The sequence below is a fragment of the Homalodisca vitripennis genome, chromosome 3 (genome assembly GCF_021130785.1).
Source record: "Homalodisca vitripennis isolate AUS2020 chromosome 3, UT_GWSS_2.1, whole genome shotgun sequence".
NCBI lineage: Eukaryota > Metazoa > Arthropoda > Insecta > Hemiptera > Cicadellidae > Homalodisca > Homalodisca vitripennis.
In genome coordinates this window covers 59,170,033-59,192,762 of record NC_060209.1, presented here as the reverse complement: position 1 = coordinate 59,192,762, position 22,730 = coordinate 59,170,033, and the positions used below count along the sequence as shown (strand labels likewise).

Genomic DNA, 22,730 nt, shown 5'->3' with positions numbered 1-22,730 from the left:
TTCTGCCTCTATTCCATTCCTATGCTACACTTCGGAGTTAGACCATAGAGAAAGATATGGGTAGTCTGGCAGCTGGCAGTTAACCTTTTATTAATAAATAACAAATATAAACTTTATATTATTGGAGAGTTTGTTTAAATTAATATATCATTTCCAATAAGACAGGAGCTTCAAGAATGTAAATATAAAGGAGTCAAAGAAAAGTGGCTCGTGGCTATTTTAGGCCAGATGGCTGTACAGTATGACCCTATGAAACGAAATGGAACCAGAGGTCTCATTACTGGTTTTCTAGACAACTGATTTACCATAGCAAAAATATTATACATACAATGTATATACAAAATATTAATCCCATAATGTATTATAGAATCCATAATCTCATATCGTACTGTAAAATACTATAAACAATGTTCGTACAATAAGCATAGTTCGTTGGATCACATTCTCTATACCAAGCTGTATGTCTAAGACCTTAATAAAAAGGGTTCTCCTGACCTTCCATCACGATTGTTTACAGATAATAGCTAAGCGTAAACGTGTGAAAGCAAGGTTAAAATGTTCGCTTGATTCCCTTTTTACTCTTAGCTTCAGATTATCCTTAAAGCCAGTTAGACACCTTTTTAAGACTCGTTATAGAAATTACTGTTGGTGGAGAAAAAAGGATAAAATAAAAAAGAAACGGGATGTCATGTTTGAAATGGAGGACTTGCAAGACGAAGATATTTTCTAAAATAGCGTTACATGAGTCCATCTTTAAAAAATTTGAACAGCTTTAGTATCTTTTAAATAATTATTTTCAAATTTATTTCAATATTTTTAAATGTAAAGAAAGGTGTATTTAATGTGTATATTATTTATAATATAATAATATTTAACTTATTTGGCATTGTTCAATATTATAGTAGAGGGTTAGTGGACCATTACGCCGTCATATGTTTTTCAATGCCTATTTAGAAGATAAATAGTGTATAACGGGTGTGTCAGTTCGAAGCGTGGCGGTCCATAGGTTGAGAACAATGAAAAGGCTTGATTGGTTACCGATAACATTTCTCCCCCTCCCGACACAAAGCTGACAATTTAAGTGATTAAATATCAACGTTTAGTAATACTAACATAGTGTTATTTTTAATTTACCTGCTATAATAAAATTAAGAGAACAATTATTTGTAATTCAACGCGTTCCTTACTGTGATATCTGTGGTATATTATATGGTGCAGGACTATATCTATTCTTACAGTGTATGTAATATGTTGGCAATGGATATCGTATGAATAAATCCTATTGGCCAAGGGATGACGCTCCCCCCTCCTTGTCCGACCACCACCTCTATATACCTCAGTCATGAACCGAAACCTCGAGACTCCGGTCCAGTGTGTTATTCCTACGGCCGTTATTATATACTAAAAGTAGTTTCATTCACCCAGTTCCCGTTGAGTAGTACAAGATAGTACAAAGTGGCGACGAGACAATCGGAGTGTTTAGTGGTCAGTTCGGCAGTTATTGTTACAATTGCGATCTGCACCGTGTAAGCGTCGGTCGGGTTAGCGACCGCATGCATCTCAATGGCGTCAGTAAACAAAGTGAGTGTTTCAGCCTAGGAGGAAGGGAAGTGAATGTACGAATTCGATATTAGTTCGTTATTCAGTGACATTGCACCAAGAAAAATGACGGGAATTATTGGTAGCGTGGGTGAGTTCGACTCTAATGAAGAAACGTGGGACTCGTACATAGAGAGGTTTGAACTATTTTTAAGTTGTAATGATATCGATCATTCTAAGAAAGTGTGTACCTTGCTGACAGTGGTAGGAGTAAAAACGTTCAAGCTATTACGGGATTTGTGTACACCCGATAAGCCTTCTACAAAATCGTACGATGATTTAGTGAAGCTAATTAAGGACCATTTATATCCGACTCCATCTTTTGTTTGTGAAAGATATAAGTTCAGTTTACGTAACCAACATGACGGTGAAAGTGTAGCTCAGTACATTGCTCAATTAAAAAACTTATCTAAATACTGTGAGTTCGGTGCTAGTCTAAATGACTATTTGAGAGATCGTCTTATTTGTGGAATCCGTTCAGAATCTAGTAAACAAAGACTTTTGTCAGAAGCTAATTTGACCTTCGACAAGGCTGTTCAACTGACATCGCAGATTGAGATGGCAGAGAAAAGCGCGGCAACGTTGGCGTCAGGCAGCCATGACACGCCAGCCGTCTCTGTTCGCAGCGTCCATCGGCTAGCAACGTCATCGGCTAGGCGTCACTACAACGGACGTGAGTCAGCGCCGAGCGGGAGAGACAACGCTTCGCGCCACCACACCAACGCTTCGCGTCACCACGCCACGCCGAGTACCACACACGCACATCAGTCCAGCAGCACTAGTGTAGTGAAGTGTAACTGTTGTGGCGCCGTAGGTCACTTCAGTAAGCAGTGTAAATATTACGGTTGTGTTTGCCATAAATGCGGCAAACCAAATCATTTAAAGAAGGTATGCCGATCTCAGGCTAGGGGTAAGTCAGGCAACAATTATTCTTATTACAGCAATAAGGGTAAACATAATTTTGTCGAAAGTGTACTAGACAATAATGACGATGAAACAGATGTAGTAGAGTGTATTGGTAATTTGTTTGAATTAGCCAAAGTCTCTAGTAGGGTTGATCCCTTGAAAACTAAAGTAACTGTTGAAAATAAAGTAGTATCTTTTGAAATTGATACAGGTGCTTCTGTAAGCGTAATCAGTGAATCCTTTTATCACGAGAATCTAAAGTTCCTTAACTTGTTACCTACTGATGTAAAGCTTAGTTCTTACACTAATGTACCCATACTTCCAATAGGTAGGTTAGAAGTAAATGTTAAGTATGAAAGTCAAAATAAAGTCCTGAGTTTATTTGTAATTAAAAATGGTGCACATCCACTCATGGGAAGAGATTGGATCAAGGAGTTAGGGGTTGTAATTTCTTTCAAGAATAAAGAAGAGTTATTTGTAGCTAAAAATGACGATGATGTAAAATATAATAACTTAGTAAAGAAGTTAGTTTCAGAGTATCCAGAAGTGTTCTCTAAAGAGTTAGGTCAGTGTAATAATGATCCTATCAGACTGGTGCTGAAGGAAAATAGTAAACCCAAATATACTAGTCCTAGACCATTGCCTTTCACATTAAAAGCTAAGGTAGAGCAAGAGTTAGAGCGTCTAGTAAACGCTGATGTTTTGATGCCTGTAAGTAGTTCAGAGTATGGATCTCCTATAGTTCCAGTACCAAAGAAAGATGGCAGCATTAGAATTTGTGGCGACTTTCGTTATTTAAATTCTCAGCTAGAGATAGATCGTTATCCAATACCTAGAGTAGAGGATCTTTTCGCAGAAATGCAAAACGTTGAATTGTTCAGCAAAATCGATTTGAGTCAAGCATATATGCAATTGAGACTAGATGAGTTTTCACAGAAATTATATACAATTTCAACTCACAAGGGGTTGTTTGCCTATAAAAGACTTCCTTATGGAATAGCTAGTGCAGTAGGAATTTTTGAAAAAGTAATAGAGCAGACTTTACAAGGCTTACAAGATGTGAAGTGTTTTTTGGACGATATCATCATTTCCGGTCCAAATGATGAGACTCATTTTAGTAGACTAAGAGAAGTTTGTGAACGACTTCGAAGGGTCGGTTTTACAGTAAAACAAGACAAGTGTAAATTCTTTGTTCTAAAATAGAGTTCCTCGGATTTACAATTGACAAAACCGGACTACACACCTCGGAAGCCAAAATAAAAGCTATTGTAGAGGCTCCAGAACCTAAGAATGTAACAGAAGTAAAATCCGTTGTAGGATTAGTCAACTACTATGGCAAGTTTGTACCAAATATATCAACAGTTCTAAGACCATTGTACAATCTGTTAAGAAAAGATGTAGAATTTTCCTTTGGTAAAGAATGTGTAAAATCCTTTAAGCAAATCAAAGAGCTATTGTGTACAGCTCCAGTGTTAGCACACTATGATCCGCAAGCTCCAGTAATACTAACGACCGATGCTAGTGCATACGGTATAGGTGCTGTATTAAGTATTGTAGATAGCAATGGACAGGAAAGACCGGTAAGCTATGCTTCACGTACGTTAAATCAAGCAGAACTTAACTACTCTCAGATTGACAAAGAGGCATTGTCATGCGTCTTTGGTGTCAAACGTTTTCACCAGTATTTTTATGGACGACACTTTACGTTAAGAAGTGATCATAAACCATTAGTCAGTATTTTTGGACCTAAAAAGGGTTTGCCAGTGTTCGCAGCAAGTAGACTTCAACGTTACTCTTTGTACCTCAGTGGTTATGACTTTGACATAAAATATGTTAAATCAGATGACAACAGCGCAGATGCTCTGAGTAGATTACCATTGACAGTGTCAATATCAGAAGACAGTTCTAAATTGCTAGGGTTAGGGACCTATTTACATTTTGTAAAAGAGAGTTCTTTGCCAGTATCATGTGAACAAGTAAAACTTGAAACCCAGAAAGACCCAATACTAAGAAAAGTGTTAGGCTATGTATGTATGGATGGCCAAGCCATATTCCTAAAGACAATATAGAATTGTACCCGTTCTTTGTAAGGAGAGAGGAAATAGCTGTTGAGCAGAGTATCTTGATGTGGGGTTACAAAGTAATAACTCCAAATAGTTTACGTAATTATGTTTTAAACGAGCTCCATGCTTCTCATCTCGGTATAACAAAAATGAAAGCAGTAGCTAGAGCTTATCTGTGGTATCCAAATCTGGATAAAGATATTGAAAATCTTGCTAACAGTTGTTCATCCTGTCTTCTTGAAAGACCGAATCCAAGTAAAAGTGAGTTACACCATTGGCACTATTCTAGTAAACCATTCGAGAGAATACACGCAGATCATTTCTATTATAAGAATAAATTGTATTTAATTGTCATAGATGCGTACACAAAATGGTTGGAAGTTTTTGAGACAAGTTCAACTTCCGCTAGTCAGACTATTAGTCATTTTCGTGAGTTGTTTTCAAGGTTCGGAATACCAGTCACTTTGCATAGTGACAACGGTCCACCGTACAGTTCAATTGAGTTTAACAATTTTCTCAAACACAATGGTATCAAACATATAACTAGTGCCCTGTTTTACCCTAGAAGTAACGGCCAAGCAGAAAACTCAGTGGCTTATGCCAAGTCTAAACTGAAATGTGCTTTCAGAGAAAATGTAAATATTCAAGTAGCTTTAAGTAGGATATTATTTGACTATATAAATTCAATTCATATGACTACAAATGAATCACCAGCAATGTTAATGTTTGGTAGACCACTTAAAACCCGATTAGACATTTGAAGACCTAATTTATCTAAGGTTGTTGAAGAAAACCAAGGTAAACAAAAGTTCTATGCTAGAGGTAGTAAAACGCGTATTTTACCAATTAACCAAACTGTGTTAGTAAGAGATTACAGTAGATCTCAAGAGCGATGGGTAGAAGGATGTGTAGTAAAACAACTAGGTGCAACAATGTATTTAGTGAGGTTAGCGTCTGGTATTGTTTACAAGCGTCATGTTGACCAGCTCATAGCAGTCGACACTGCTCCAGTGACAGATCAAACAGCTGAGGTAATAACAGCTGAGAGCCAGCAGACAGCGCGCTCTAACTGTGCAGACGACAATCCAGTAGGCAGTAACCGCACAGCTGATGCGCCGCAGCATTCTATTTCTGTCCGCCCCAGTACAGCTATGTCACCCAACGCTTCTCATACTCACACTACCTACACCAGTCCTATTACTCAGCGTTCACCACTTGCTCGTTCCACTCCTGTTCGCAGGTATCCTCAACGAGAGCGAAAGCCAATTACAAGGCTAGATTTGTAATATTAGTTTAGAAGTGTATTACGGATAATGAATTTATAATGTGTTTTATTCCAATATTTTATTAATATAATTATTCCAATAGTTGATATAACAATATTCTTCTCATTTTGTATTAAAAAAATGGTATTCAGGTTATGTGCTTAAGAATGTATGTTCAATTTATGTAATTGTTTTTTAATGTAACAAAATTGTGTGTCTAATTAAAAAGGGAGGGATGTGATATATGTGGTATATTATATGGTGCAGGACTATATCTATTCTTACAGTGTATGTAATATGTTGGCAATGGATATCGTATGAATAAATCCTATTGGCCAAGGGATGACGCTCCCCCCTCCTTGTCCGACCACCACCTCTATATACCTCAGTCATGAACCGTAACCTCGAGACTCCGGTCCAGTGTGTTATTCCCACGGCCGTTATTATATACTAAAAGTAGTTTCATTCACCCAGTTCCCGTTGAGTAGTACAAGATAGTACACTTATGTGTCAACAACACTCGTTCTCTTGCACAGTAGCGATCGACTGAGGTGCTCCTGAGCACTGTGCGCCCACCGTTAAACGTTAGCATACCCTCGTTATTATGTACTATACTTAAGGTTATTTGTTTGTACATTATTTTAGAAAGAATGATAGGATTTAGGACATGTCCTATCGTTATATGTTACAAAATGTATAACAATATAAGTTTCGAAGATTTTTATCTGCCCTCTTCGTCAGGGTACGAACTTTAATGCATAGAAGTACTTTAAAACCTACAACTTATAGCAATATGAACTGCCAATAAAATTATTATACCTGGCAACAGCTTGAATTCCAGGCAGTAGAAGATGAACTCAAGCATTGTCGCTACGCAGGATGCTATTCATGAGCACAAGTCACGAGCACTATCACACGTGATAAAATGCGATTTCGCTGTTGCACAGGCGAAAGTGGATACTAGTAGAATAATATTATCCTTTCAAATAACCCATCGTCAATAACAAAACTTTAAACAAAGAATTATTTTACAGCAGGAAATATTGTCTACAAAGTGTATTCGAACCCTTTTCTACTAATACCACTAATTAAAATGTTACACAGCATATATATCTACATTTTAACAAAAAAACTAATAATTATTCTTTGATAATTTATTACAAATAATAACACTCAACATTTGCCATACAAACTTACTGGAGACTATTCTTAGAAAAGGGAAAATAGTTCGTTGTTTCAGAAACCACAGTAAATAGCTTAGAAATTTGGGGTTTTAAATGCGTGCAAAATTGCACTAAAAGTTAGGCAGGGGAAAGGCTCAAGAGTTAAAGGGAAACCTGTGACTTTTGTAAAAAATACATGTCTGATAGTAGAGAAAGTCTTTCGTTGACACAAGTCAACAATAAAAACCTGTTGACCAAGTACTGAAAATTTATACATCTCAAATAAACGCAGGAAAAAGAATATTACCAGATCGTCCCCGCAGTTTGTAAATTTCACGTGTAACTTACATACAGTGTAGAAAATCAGGTAGTATTTCTTCATTATAAGTTTTATTCATATATCTTAATAATTTTTTTATTCCATCTTGGTCAGTCTAAATATTTCTTTACTCCATGTTTCACTAAGTTAACTCAATATTTAGTACCACAAGTTTCCGAAAAATTCAATAGATGAAAAAGGAAAAGAAAAACAAACAAGTGGTTATAAAAGTGTTTTGTGTTCAATGAGGCTTTCTTGTTTTCATACCTTGCCTATGTCATTATAATGTTAGGAACAACAATAAGTTAAAATAATAAAAATGTAGTACTCGGGGAATAAGTGTTTGTAAATGACAAACCGGGTCAAGAAACACAACAGCCGCCAACATACATAAAAAGGCCTTAACAAATTTCCAGTTGACGTTACATGAAGTGTAGGCAATTTAGTAGTATTTATTCGTTCTGTTTCATTTATACTCTAAGATGAGGTACTATGAGCCTACTCTCAGATTCCGAGTCACTTGATAAACAAATTTCTTCAATATTGGCTCTCCTTTGTTCTTCTTTTGTTTTTGCATTCACTACAGCAATACATACCACATCGTTATCACTATCATCTTTTGAGTCTGTGATTGCACTCGCAATATTTTCAACAGTTGCCACTTTCTCTATAGATAAAATGTCATCCAAAATCGAAGCGAATACCTGTGCAGCATTGTTTACACTTAACACATCAGTTTTATCACTAATATCCAAGTCTTTTGGGTTTTCAATCACTTTATTTTCACCATCATCAGCATAAAGCCTTTCATATGTGATTTTGTTGGGTTTTCATCATCACTCATTACAGTTACCACTTCATATATTTTGTTCTTTTTCTCTTCCTGCAGATCATAAACTACATCAAGGTCATCACTGCTCCAACCAGATGCTTCTTCTATTTCTTTCTTGGTTTCAACCTCTTTTTCAATAGGCCTAGACTTTATTTGGTTATTACCCATAACAATCTTATTAGATGGTTTCGATAAATAATCAAAATCTATAATATTATTATTTATTGTTAGCGAAGAAGATTTACAGTTTCTGGGAATAGATGTGCTTCTACCTGACGAATCTGCTCCTTTTGATTTTTGCACTGATTTTGATCTTACCCTATTCGGCATTGTACCAAACACACCAAGTTTACAAACTAAATAATCGTTGTTATTTGGAAAACCGGTTAATGATTCACATAATCTCAGTAATGAACCTAAAAATATTGGAAATTGATGTATACTTTCAAGGGTAGGTAAGTACTGTTATGATAAATACACTGTCCAATTTAACATTGTATCTTATTACAAGTTGATATTAACATTTAGGACACAGTTTGGTACAATGCCCATGTTGAATGTAAGATCACAAACCGTCTTTTAATGGTATGAGTTCATCCCGTATGACACTTAGGTTTCATTTAAAATGTATGCAATTCCCAATAGTCTGTGAACAAAAAACAAAGCATATCAAAACTCAAATAAATGAATAATTGTGTTACTAATAAGGATTACAAGGCCTACTTGGAAAATAGTGATAAAAATGTTATGAAGAATAGGACGAAGTCATAATCTAAAAGTTTGAAAATCTACTGCGTGAAGGATAGAATACTGCAGGAGTCAGGACGCACTATGTCATCCTTTTTCTTTGCCAAACAAATTAAGTTTTCCTTTGTTTCGCTCTTGATAAGATTCACTAGAAGTTTCTGAGCTTTTATAAAACCAACACAATCCAAACACTTGTACCTTAAGGGGGACTTGAACGCTCCATATAAACCCATGTTAAATTAGGTACTTTTGTGTCCCATTATCTTAGAAAGTAATAAAGATACCAACCTGATATTTTTATCACTTACTATGTGGTCCTATACAAAGCTACTGATCTATTTTTTTTATGAACTTATAACTCTGTTTGGCCAAGTTATGATTTTTTTTTTATCTAGCGAGTTCAAAATAACCCTAAAATATAGACTATTTTTCAGTAAAATGAGGCCTAATAAGTCAATACTTGTTATAATTGTTTCTTTGTAGATCAGTAGCATCATAGATAAGTACTAAACATCCTGTAAAAATTTCAGCTTGTTATCTTTAGTACTTTCAGAGAAAACGGTGTCATTTGTGTGAAAAATCAAAACTTTCGGGAAAACGCAAAAAACAAAAAAATTTTGATAAAAAGTATATTTTTCACAATACTTGAGCTCTAAAACCCTCCAGGAACATAATGTTCATCATTCTCCTCTTTCCTCTCCAAGAGCTCTCCTTCTTTTCTTCACTCGACTTTCCTTGGTCATCACTACTACCTAATTTCTTCTCAGAAGAACTGGGTGGCACTACAACTTTTGGAGTAGTAGGCCGAGGCCTAACTGTTGAGTCCTTATCTGGTGAAACTGAAGGTAACCTTTTATAAAACCTATTACCTTTATTGGTACGTTTTTTTAAAGATTCCTTTAGGTCTAGTCATTATATTATCAGAGATCACTTTGAAATAAAAGTCTATAAACACTGAGTCAACTTCCAATAATAACAAAATATTGTCAGAACAACAAAGTTGCTAGGTTACAAACAATTGACAATAACAAAACAAGCAGACATCTGTCAAAACTGCTAAGGTCATAGAGAAACAAAACCAAAGAGTAAGTAAAATAATAAATCAGTAAAATCAGCACTATAAGAAAGCTCAACACTGGATACAGCCGTCAATGGCGTTGCAGAGGCAACTTCAAAAATTTATTTGAAGCATTTAGAAATTTTTGTGAGTGATAATATTAATATCATTGTATTCCGAAAATGTCAAAACTACAATAAAAAAAAAATAAAAAATATATGTTAAAAATAAATTTTTTTTGTCCAAGTCCCCTTAAGGCTAGCACCAATTGTTGGAGCTCTGTGAATCTGAGTCCTTAAGTCTTAGAACAGTTATGTCTCTACTGTAGTTTAATGTACTCTTCAAGAATTTATTAAATGATAAAAAATACAATTTTCTTCACTTTTACAAAACTATTGTATAAATAATATAAGTAGCTGATACATATTTAAGCATTTGTTACAGTATATTTCAGTGTTCTGTAACCTCACATAGCCACATGCTCAAATATTTGTATCATATAATCTACCTTATATAACAAAGTAGTCCTATGTTTTAGCCTATTCTTTTTAATCGAATACACAATTGCTCAGCAACATGTATTATTCCCAAGTTATAATATTAGTGTTTGATTGCAGTAAATTATTTAAATATTGAAACGAATTAGAGCATCAAAAAAGGCATGATATGATTTGAAACATTTTGTGGCAGCACAAATTTGTCCAAAATTGAATTTTTAACAAAAACAGCATCGAATGGAAGTTGCTTACGAGCTCAACGATGCAAAGTTGCACATACATGTTATTACAAGTGACGAAACATACATTAATGGATATGATCTAGAAACAAAGGCTCAATCACCCCAGTGGAGGCATTGTGGATCTCCAAGACCAAAAAAGGCTTAACGGGTGCAGCTGCACGTGAAGATTTACGCTCACTTTGTTCTTCATTTTTAATGGCATTAGGGATCGTGGATTCTTGCCGCAAAGTCAAATTGGTCAATACGGGTTTGCGTGAACCAATTTGTGACATAACAATTCATTCATTCACTCCAACATACGGTGACCGCGCTGCACGAGATGTGTTAATGCTTGAATAGTACTATTTTGAAATAACAAGTTAAAATATCTCAGAATGGCAAAAAAAAACTCCACCGTGGCAATAACGCAGGTGTTTGAAAACTCTGCCTGAAAAAATATTTAGACTAATACATTATTATTGGATGAATAGCTACACCTACTGTACATTCTTATAATATTAGGAAAAACACTTTTGTTTGCATATGCATATTTTCTTTCATAGACTGGCCCTGAAATTAAACTCAATCAATGAATGGCGGGTAAATTTGAAGAAGTCAATTTTTTTTGATGAAGTATGAATGTAGCCTATTATACCTAACTTCAAAATATAACCTAGTCTATAATATAGTAGTAAATAAAATTTAAGAAAGCGCATTACAATTTTCAAGTGCACTTCAACATCATGAGGATGTAATTTGAGTCCATGAGATAAAAAATTAAATGTGTAATATCATATATAAATATATGACTACAATAAACAATGCCTTATATCGACCACATCTTACGTTTCAATGATCAGAGATATGGACATTACAGGAAGTATTTAGTATATTATAATAAACTAACTCTCAGTCTTTGATCATAGCGTTCACAACACATTTGAGTTTACTACTTAATCATTTGCATTTTGACATTTTAAATTTTCAATAACAAGACAAACCAAGAAGCTGTTCTACCAGTTTTTTTTTTTCAAGAATACCTAACTACTGGTAGTGACTAGTCAGTGACCATTATCATAACCAATTCCTGTTCGATTCTGCCTCTATTCCATTCCTATGCTACACTTCGGAGTTAGACCATAGAGAAAGATATGGGTAGTCTGGCAGCTGGAAGTTAACCTTTTATTAATATATAAGAAATATAAAGGAATCAAAGAAACGTGGCTTGTAGCAATTTTAGGTCAGATGGCTGTACAGTATGACCATATGTAACGAAATAGAACCCCTAGGTCTCAATACTGGTTGTCTAGACAACTAATTTATCATAGTAAAAATATTATGCATACAATGTATATGCATAATATTAGTCCCATAATGTATTATAGAATCCATAATCTCATATCGTACTGTAAAATACTATAAACAATGTTATAGGAAATAAGCATAGTTCGTTGGATCCTATTATCTATACCAAGCTATATGTCTAAGACCTTAATAAAAAAAGTTCTCCTGACCTTCCATCAGATTTTTTTTATAATAGCTAAGCGACAACGGATGAAAACATGGTTAAAATGTTCGCTTTATTCTCTTTTTCTAATTACATTTATCCTTAAATTATCCTTAAAGCTAGTTAGACGCCAGTAGAAGGGGCTGCTACATCTTCATTGTCCCCAAGCTGTTGTTTCTGAGTTAACAGTTTACGATGAGTAAACACTTTATTAAATTGCTAACAATAGAGTTTTTGTAGATTAGTCACAGCATCATTGATAATTATACATTCACCTATGTGCACTAGATTGAAGATATAACAAGATTTGTTAATAATTTTGTTTCTATGATTTATCAAAGAGCTCACGAGATAAGTCTACTACAGGGCATGAAGAAGAGGCCATTACTGAGAGACAAGGCCTTACTAGAAACTAACCAGGTCTTCCCAAGTCATAGACCTGCGTATCTAACAACAGAACCAAAACTCCGTTAGTCATCAACTGTCTCTTCCTTGTATCTGAAAGAGCTCTAGATCTTCCAGATTTCAATATTTAGTACCACAAGTTTCCGAACAATTCAATAGAAGAAAAATGAATAGAAAAACAAACAAGTGTTTAGTGTTAAATGAGACTTTTTTTGTTTTCATACCTTGCCTATGTCATTATAATATTAGGATCAACAATAAGTTAAAAATAATAAAAAATATAGTACTCGGTGAATAAGTGTTTGTCATTTGTTGACCGGGTCAAGAAACACAACACCCGGCAACATACATTAAAAGGCCTTAACAATTTCCAGTTGACTTATAATTAACACGAAGTGTAGGAAATTCGGTAGTATTTATTTGCTCTATGTTTTATTCATATAGGTATCTCATTATTTAGTGTAGTTCAACAATTATCCGTCAGAAGGCCAGTGATATGCATAACAACAACAACCACTTAATTTTGTCGGTCCGACTACAAATTTACGCACAGTTTAGACAACCTTGTATTATTCCCTCTTTGCACGTTTCACTGAGATAATATATCAATATTTAGTACGCGTTCAACGCGTTATTAACCTGGGTCAACAAAATACTCAGACCCATGATAGTGTTCTACATTTGACTGTCTTATTATGTACACTCAAAGGTTCTATTATATGTGAAAATTAAACAAAAATCAGCTTGTAGGGAAATCGCTTTTAGAATATTTCGAGACGTTTTCATTCGTGGCCTGGGCTAACAACAACAGTAGAACTAGGACTAGGACAACCAACGAACTATACTAGTGGAACGCGCACTGCCCATAAGCCACATGTTGTGTTTTTCCGGTCGCACACAGCTGTGCGTTGCGGGTGTATCCATGGACTTGCAGGCACTTAAAGTGGGCAAGAACTCACCGAGTTTGTGCGGCGATCAACGGGACGATACGGCATAACGCCTTTTCATGCCGAAACACAGATCATTGTTGTTATTTGCGTTGTTGGCAACTCTTCCTGTTCATTACGTCAAGACGTCTGATCTGAGCATCTCAACTAGTTTGTTTTCTTTTTATTTGTCAAGGTTAGTAATGTTTGTTATTTCGTGACATGGTGAAGAGTTACTCTGCGTACAACTGCACGTCCAGATGGACTAAAGGCAGCCACATCTCTTTTCACAAGTAAGTTCTTACTATATTAACCATGTCAATATTTAATTGCAACTTTCAAAATAGTAATTTTCACCAATATTATTTTCTGTGTTGCAAAATTGGGTTACCCAATAATTAAAAATACGGTAAAACATGCTTATCACTCAATTATTTCATCCGCATTAATCCAAGATATCATTGTTGGTCGTTATAGCACTTATAAATGGATAAACTTATATATCATTGCTAAAAACAATACCTACTGGCTTACTCTACTTTATAATTATTGGATCTTTGTGATTTTCAGCTACCTGTATTTTATTATCTGTTAATTTGTTTGTTTTAGCTTTCCGTTGAATTATGACAATTTACTAAACAAGAGGATTACTGCGACAAAGAGAAAAAAACTTTAAGCCAACAAAACATACTGTTTTATGCAGTAAACATTTTACCGAACATGATTACCATTTAATTTTGCCAGACACACTAAGAATATGTCTCAAAAATGAAGCTGTTCCAACAATTTTTTATTTTCCATCTCATACGCAACAGCTATTAGAGAAACAAAGGAGGATTATTGTCAGAAAGAAGGCATCCATTGAGCTACCTAATGCTGATAAGTGTGATTTGGATTTGTCTTTGGATGATGAAATTGAGAGTGCCATGTATATCATGGAACATTATGATAGTTCTAGTTTTAAGGATGAAACTTTATACTATATTTGTGGCGTCATTGTAAGACGTATTGAAAAATGTATTAAATGTAACGATTGTAGTTCTGTACTCCATGCCAATGATTCTGTTCTTATAACACATTAATTTTTTATTGATTTTAAATCTCAGGGTAAATTAAGTTGATAAGGTGATGATATATTAAAAATTGTAAAATATTGTTATTTGCTCAAGTTATCTCAAACAAATGCGATCACTTCTGAATTTACATCGAGAGTTTTACTGGTAGTGTTTTCAAGGGGCATTTAACTTATGACGAATTCACTGGAAGCCACGAGTTATTTTTAATTAAAACTGTGACTAAATTATTTTTTTAAATAATATCTCATCACATCGCAAAACTTTTGACATTACAAAAATCCAACCTAGGAATAAGGCAAAAATTTGTAAAAATATTTTTTTTCTAACACGTAGATTAAGTTTGTCATGTTTGTACATTTTACGTAGTTCACTGTGAAATAAAATACTGTAAATAAAAAAGTTGTTTTTTTTTCGCCTGGGAAATATTTTAATGTTACAGACAACTTCGTTTCCGACTTTATAAGTAATATACCAAATCAAACTCTCAGTTATTTTGATATTGTACAAACATCTGTTTTTAATTAAAAATAGAAATCCACGGTAAAAAAAACAGTTATTAACATTTGTAATAATAAATAAATTGTGGTATCTAACAATATTATTAAGTCTAGAATGCGTTTTAAAGTGATGTTAGATCATTACTCATTACTATAATACCTGCCATATGGGCGGAGTGAGTTCTTGCCCATTTACAGCGCCTGCAGACTCGGAACGCAGCCCAGTATTTCAGCTCGGTTTCTCAGGCCCAGAGCGCGTTCCATTATTATAATTCGTTGAGGACAACACACTGATCACAGACCACCGTGAAGTTAGCGTCACTTTATCGTCCGTTTGTATTCCGTGCAACAATGTTGCAGTCAACAATCAGAAGGCGCTAACAAACATTCAAAATCTAAAATAATAATATAAAACGAATTAGTAAAATACGATTTTTCACAAAATCTACACAGTTTTTCGTATTTATTATTTACCACAAAGAATTCCCGATAAATTTATAATAAATAAAAACCCAAATATAATAACTAAAATGTAAAAATGTATCCTTAAAAGGGCGTTCTCTACTTAAAAACCACTCCTGAGACTAAACCAAACAAGTGCCCGCAATGAAACTTTGTACACAGATGCTCTGTAAGCTGAAATTAAATATACCAACGTCAAAAAGATGGTGTCGGCCGTCAGAGGTCCTATCGTCTAAATTAAATGCACCGTTGGACGGGCGTTCTCGTACAAAAGCCACTCCTGAGACTAAACCAAACAAGTGCCCGTAATGAAACTTTGTATACAGGTGCCCTGTATGGTGTACTTTAATATACAAACGTCAAAAAGGTGGTGTCGGCCGTCAGAGATGCTATCGTCTAAATTAAATGCACCGTTGGACGGGCGTTCTCGTATAAAAGTCACTCCTGAGACTAAACCAAAGAAGTGTCCGCAATGAAAATTTGTACACAGGTGCCCTGTATGCTGAACTTTAATATACCAACGTCAAAAAGGTAATGTCGGCCGTCAGAGGTGCTATCGTCTAAATTAAATGCACCGTTGGACGGGCGTTCTCGTATAAAAGTCACTCCTGAGACTTAACCAAACAAGTGCCCGCAATGACAATTTGTACACAGGTGCCCTGTATGCTGAACTTTAATATACCAACGTCAAAAAGGTAATGTCGGCCGTCAGAGGTGCTATCGTCTAAATTAAATGCACCGTTGGACGGGCGTTCTCGTACAAAAGCCACTCCTGAGACTAAACCAAACAAGTGCCCAAGTGCCCGTAATGAAACTTTGTATACAGGTGCCCTGTATGGTGTACTTTAATATACAAACGTCAAAAAGGTGGTGTCGGCCGTCAGAGATGCTATCGTCTAAATTAAATGCACCGTTGGACGGGCGTTCTCGTATAAAAGTCACTCCTGAGACTAAACCAAACAAGTGTCCGCAATGAAAATTTGTACACAGGTGCCCTGTATGCTGAACTTTAATATACCAACGTCAAAAAGTAATGTCGGCCGTCAGAGGTGCTATCGTCTAAATTAAATGCACCGTTGGACGGGCGTTCTCGTATAAAAGTCACTCCTGAGACTTAACTAAACAAGTGCCCGCAATGACAATTTGTACACAGGTGCCCTGTATGCTGAACTTTAATATACCAACGTCAAAAAGGTGGTGTCGGCCATCAGAGGTCCTATCGTCTAAATTAAATGCACCGTTGGACGGGACGTTCTCGTATAAAAGCCACTCCTGAGACTAAACCAAAGAAGTGCCCACAATGAAAATTTGTACACAGGTGCCCTGTATGCTGAACTTTAATATACCAACGTCAAAAAGGTGATGTCGGCCGTCAGAGGTCCTATCGTCTAAATTAAATGCACCGTTGGACGGGCGTTCTCGTATAAAAGCCACTCCTGAGACTAAACCAAAGAAGTGCCCGCAATGAAAATTTGTACACAGGTGCCCTGTATGCTGAACTTTAATATACCAACGTCAAAAAGGTGGTGTCGGCCGTCAGAGGTCCTATCGTCTAAATTAAATGCACCGTTGGACGGGCGTTCTCGTATAAAAGCCACTCCTGAGACTAAACCAAACAAGTGCCCGCAATGAAAATTTGTACACAGGTGCCCTGTATGCTGAACTTTAATATACCAACGTCAAAAAGGTGGTGTCGGCCGTCAGAGGTGCTATCGTCTAAATTAAATGCACCGTTAGACGGGAGTTTTCGTATAAAAGTCACTCCTGAGACTAAACCAAGCAAGTGCCCGTAATGAAACTTTGTACACAGGTGCCCTTTATGGTGTACTTTAATATACAAACGTCAAAAAGGTAATGTCGGCCGTCAGAGGTCCTATCGTCTAAATTAAATGCACCGTTGGACGGGCGTTCTGGTATAAAAGTGTTTCCTGAGACTAAACCAAACAAGTGTCCGCAATGAAAATTTGTACACAGGTGCCCTGTATGCTGAACTTTATTATACCAACGTCAAAATGGTGGTGTCGGCCGTCAGAGGTGCTATCGTCTAAATTAAATGCACCGTTGGACGGGAGTTTTCGTATAAAAGTCACTCCTGAGACTAAACCAAAGAAGTGCCCGCAATGAAAATTTGTATACAGGTGCCCTGTATGGTGTACTTTAATATACAAACGTCAAAAAGGTGGTGTCGGCCGTCAGAGATGCTATCGTCTAAATTAAATGCACCGTTGGACGGGCGTTCTCGTATAAAAGTCACTCCTGAGACTTAATAAGTGCCCGCAATGAAAATTTGTACACAGGTGCCCTGTATGCTGAACTTTAATATACCAACGTCAAAAAGGTAATGTCGGCCGTCAGAGGTGCTATCGTCTAAATTAAATGCACCGTTGGACGGGCGTTCTCGTATAAAAGCCACTCCTGAGACTAAACCAAACAAGTGCCCGCAATGAAAATTTGTACACAGGTGCCCTGTATGCTGAACTTTAATATACCAACGTCAAAAAGGTGGTGTCGGCCGTCAGAGATGCTATCGTCTAAATTAAATGCACCGTTGGACGGGCGTTCTCGTATAAAAGTCACTCCTGAGACTTAATCAAACAAGTGCCCGCAATGAAAATTTGTACACAGGTGCCCTGTATGCTGAACTTTAATATACCAACGTCAAAAAGGTGGTGTCGTCCGTCTGAGGTGCTATCGTCTAAATTAAATGCACCGTTGGACGGGAGTTTTCGTATAAAAGTCACTCCTGAGACTAAACCAAACAAGTGCCCGCAATGAAAATTTGTACACAGGTGCCCTGTATGCTGAACTTTAATATACCAACGTCAAAAAGGTGGTGTCGGCCGTCAGAGGTGCTATCGTCTAAATTAAATGCACCGTTAGACGGGAGTTTTCGTATAAAAGTCACTCCTGAGACTAAACCAAACAAGTGCCCTTAATGAAACTTTGTACACAGGTGCCCTTTATGGTGTACTTTAATATACTAACGTCAAAAAGGTAATGTCGGCCGTCAGAGGTCCTATCGTCTAAATTAAATGCACCGTTGGACGGGTGTTCCGGTATAAAAGTGTTTCCTGAGACTAAACCAAACAAGTGCTCGCAATGAAAATTTGTACATAGGTGCCCTGTATGCTGAACTTTAATATACCAACGTCAAAAAGGTGGTGTCGGCCGTCAGAGGTCCTATCGTCTAAATTAAATGCACCGTTGGACGGGCGTTCTCGTATTGAAAGTAAATAAAAATAAATCAAGTGTGTTTTGTTACTAAATGGATTATTTATCTCAGTAAGTGCTGATTATATTCAACTGCAGTGCTACAAGCTTTTTAGGAGTTTTACAAGCATGTATTGAAAGTAAATAAAAATTAATATATTATATATTATTATACACTTTATTATAAGTAAAGTGCAATATAATATACATATTTTTTAGCAAATGCTACAGAATAAGGAAATAATAATTACAATTACTAATTGTTGCCTGTTGAAAAGTTAACGGTTTTAATTTTTTGTTAATATCTTTTACATTTAGTATAGCCCTTACTAAACTCACTCAAATAAAATTACAGAATAAAGACAAATTTATTGCAGATAAAAAAATATATACAACTTGGTCATTAGTTTTTAGCAAAAAACAGGATCAAAAAAATTATGGTTGCCTGTAAAGTCGGTTTTACGGGCGAAGATTTTACGTGACAACGTCTTTTTCTCGGTAGAATATTTATTGATATGAATATTATTAAATTGCACAATAGGAACAAGGAATTGAATGAAAATAAGAATTGCACAAATTTTAACTATAGAAATATATTTTTTTTACTAAAACATTGTACATAATTTGAAATTAATTAAAATTTGTTATTGTAAATGGTAAAGTTGAATAAAAAATTTACTAAAATTGGAATTTGAAATTCTTGCTAAACACAGTTAAATTCTAACTCCGCGCGTGGTGATTGGTCGGTTTAGTTCGTTTGTTTGGTCGCACTGTTATGACAGGTTAGAGGTTATAATTTGTTATTTTAAATGTTTGACTAGCAATACGCGCTGTTTCTTCTCAATCGACTGAATTACGATTGATTGCAGAGTGATTTAAACTAATAATTTACTTAACACTATCAACATTTGTCAATAGTATGACATAACCTATAAACTCAGTTTCTCAACTTTTGTGTCAATCTAACAATTAATCAATCAATCATAGTTTACAATAATGAAATATCAGTGTACAATTATTTACCTTTATTGTTGTAGTTGTTGTAAATGACGAATCTAAGCACTCCACATTTTCACGAATAAACATAGTTATCTGCTTTATCCCGTGCGGCGGACCCACAGTTATCTGCTTTATCCCGTGCGGATCCCGTGCGGCGGACCCACTGGACGGGCATCGTAACGTTACCGGGCGTTACACTTTTTCATGAGTGACTCCGAGCCGCAACCTAATTTAAGACGTTGTCACGTCAAAAAGTGTGTTGTTTGCTTTTCCTAAAACTCTGGCATATTTGAACAATTATTTTAACAGATGAGTTTTATAGCAACCAAAAAGAATCGTTGGTCTATTTAGGTATATTTTCATGATTTAAAAAGCTAAAAATCTTTAACACCAAAAAAATAACTTGCGTAAAGAGTGACTCCCATAAGAAACATTGATTCCAGCTGACGATATGCATATATAAAATTATCTGTAGTCTAGCCACACTCTAGTTAAGATGGTATTAAAATTCAAAATAATCTTTATTTATAGATTGTACATCAATACAAAGAATGATATCATATGTCAAATGCTAATCTAAAAGAACTAAATATACTACACATTTAATAAGATAGCATTTAATTTTGTCAGAAAATTATTTGCATTGGAACAAGGTGAACGGTAGATACCAGCGAGTACAAACTGGAAAGAGTCCAATTTACATTCAGCCAGACAACATTCAAATTCTTTTTCAGTATTAAGACTATTAATTGAAAGTGTATTTAATCCTTCAACCGTTACATTGTACTTTGATAATATGATAACTCCACTACTACTATAATCCTTTTGTGAAAAAAATTATCTTAAATAGTATCTAGAAATATTGAGCCGTTCTAATTCAATACTTGTCATTTTGTGTTCTCAAAGGACAACTATATCAGGGTTAATTTCTTGGAGTGTCACTTCTAATGCTTCAATTCTAGTTGGTAAATTCTGGATATTTTGATGGAATATTTTCAAAAAAGAACTTTTTTCAACTTTGGCTTGCTCTTTGGCTTATGCTGTATGTTGTGATACTGGTTCCCCTTGGTTTGTTGGTTATTTGCATGTTGTATTTTTATGTAATTTTATATGTGTTTGTAAATGTTATTAGTCATATCCTTCTATATCTCTCTCTACTGTGTATAATTGAGTGTAGAGTATGTAGTTTCTTTAAAATGTGACACCCTGAAAGAAAGTTTTTAAACTAGCTGTGACTTTTGAGTTTTGGATACAATTAAAGTTGAATAGCATACTGGTGAATTGTCATTTTATAGCTTCCTAATGAAGTATTCTTGATCCTCCAATATTTGGTGGATAACTATAGAACTTATTTTATGAAAGTACATATACTATGAAATTAATCATAATGTTTACAGGCTATACAATTCTGTCTACTGGAGACATTGTCAATACTAAATGTAACTTTTAAACTGTTTTCTGTGTAGGCACCCAGTTTGGTACCGTGGTCACGCTGTTCGTAGCCGGGTATCTGACTGCAGGTCCATGGGGTTGGCCCAGTATCTTTTACAGCACTGGACTGTGTGGTGTGTTGTGGGCAGTGGCCTGGCTATTTTTAGGTGCCAATTCCCCGGACACCCATCCTTCCATCAGTGACAGCGAGCGGGAATACATCAAGGCAGCCTTTGTTAGCAGCTCAGATCAAAGCAGTGTAAGTAATTCAAATATATTTTTTCTGTCTACTTAAAGCTCAATATGTACATAAAGTATCGCCAAATTATTCTCTACACTATTACCCTGTTGTCAGTTTGGGAAAATCCAAAACTGAAGAACATGTGCATCAGTGACAAATTTGGTCGCCCAGATTTGTTTTTGCTATACCCAGTATAGATTCTACTGGCAGGCAAGCTAGGAGTGTACCCTACTGGGGTATCACGTTGGGTTTAGTAAAAGACAAAGCTACATGCAGACCAAAAGTCCAAGAGGTTACATAGCCCAAGGTCCTTCTCATGAAAGGCTGAATGGAAGACCACACATGTTATGTCAAGGCAACAAAAGGGCTCAAGACAATATTTATTTTGCAAGGAGAATGGAGTAACAAAAGGAACCATCTAAAGTACTGGACAGTGACTCCACCGTCCCAAACTAGTGATTGCTTTGAGGCTAACAACACCCAGCTCAATTTCTAGAATTTGCTTTTCTAGAAATGATGCTGTACCATTCACATTGCTATTATTAACTGTAACATGTATGGGGGCTATTTGGAAAGTATCCTATGTTCGATGATTACTCCTTATCTACAACCGCTATTGTTGTCAGATTCAGCATTTACTATCTTTATATACTTCTACTTGCTCTGAGAATAGCTTCCATTCATACCTTTAATAAATTGGTTGTTAGTCAGTGTTCAGTCTGCAGTTTCTCTAGCCTTCATCAGATTTAAAAAAAACAAGATGGAACTTGAAGATTAGCATCGTTTTGGTTCAAACCCAGGAGGATGTGTGCATAGACCAGTCAAATGATCTAGCAAGCCTTTCAGGGGAAAGGCATGACTCCAACTTCCATAAATTACTGGATCATCCATTTAAAAAATGCCCATGTTTTGGTTGAAAGTGATCTACCAGCTACGTTCGGGTTAACCTTCCTTAACGCTAACCCACAAAATAATCAAACGTGTGAGGTTTGTGATAAAACCGGACAATCGCTTAGCAGTGCATGATATGGAGGAAGATTGGGATGTATGAGATCCTGAATTCTGTCTGAGGAATTACGTTTGAAATGAGTGAATGTAAATTTCATCCCAAAATTGCTCATAAAAAAAAGGAAATTGCACAAGACATGTATGAAACCATAACAAATGACTCTGACATCTAACTGTTCCTGAAATTGAAGGCAGAACTTGTAAAATCCCGAGGGTAGATTTTACAACTTATTTTTCAAAGTGAAAGGTTCGTTTGAAGAAGTGCATTATGTCTAATGGAAATTACTTTGAGGAAGACT

General features: G+C 35.7%; 1 long non-coding RNA gene across 1 annotated transcript in view; it reads right to left on the bottom strand.

The window, feature by feature from the left end:
• Positions 1 to 6,972: 6,972 nt before the first annotated feature.
• LOC124356949 overlaps positions 6,973 to 22,730 on the bottom strand; it is a 34,247-nt gene continuing 18,489 nt past the window's right edge. The window contains exon 2 of the long non-coding RNA XR_006921907.1: positions 6,973 to 8,793. This is a non-coding gene — a long non-coding RNA (uncharacterized LOC124356949). The remainder of the gene's footprint in view (positions 8,794 to 22,730) is intronic.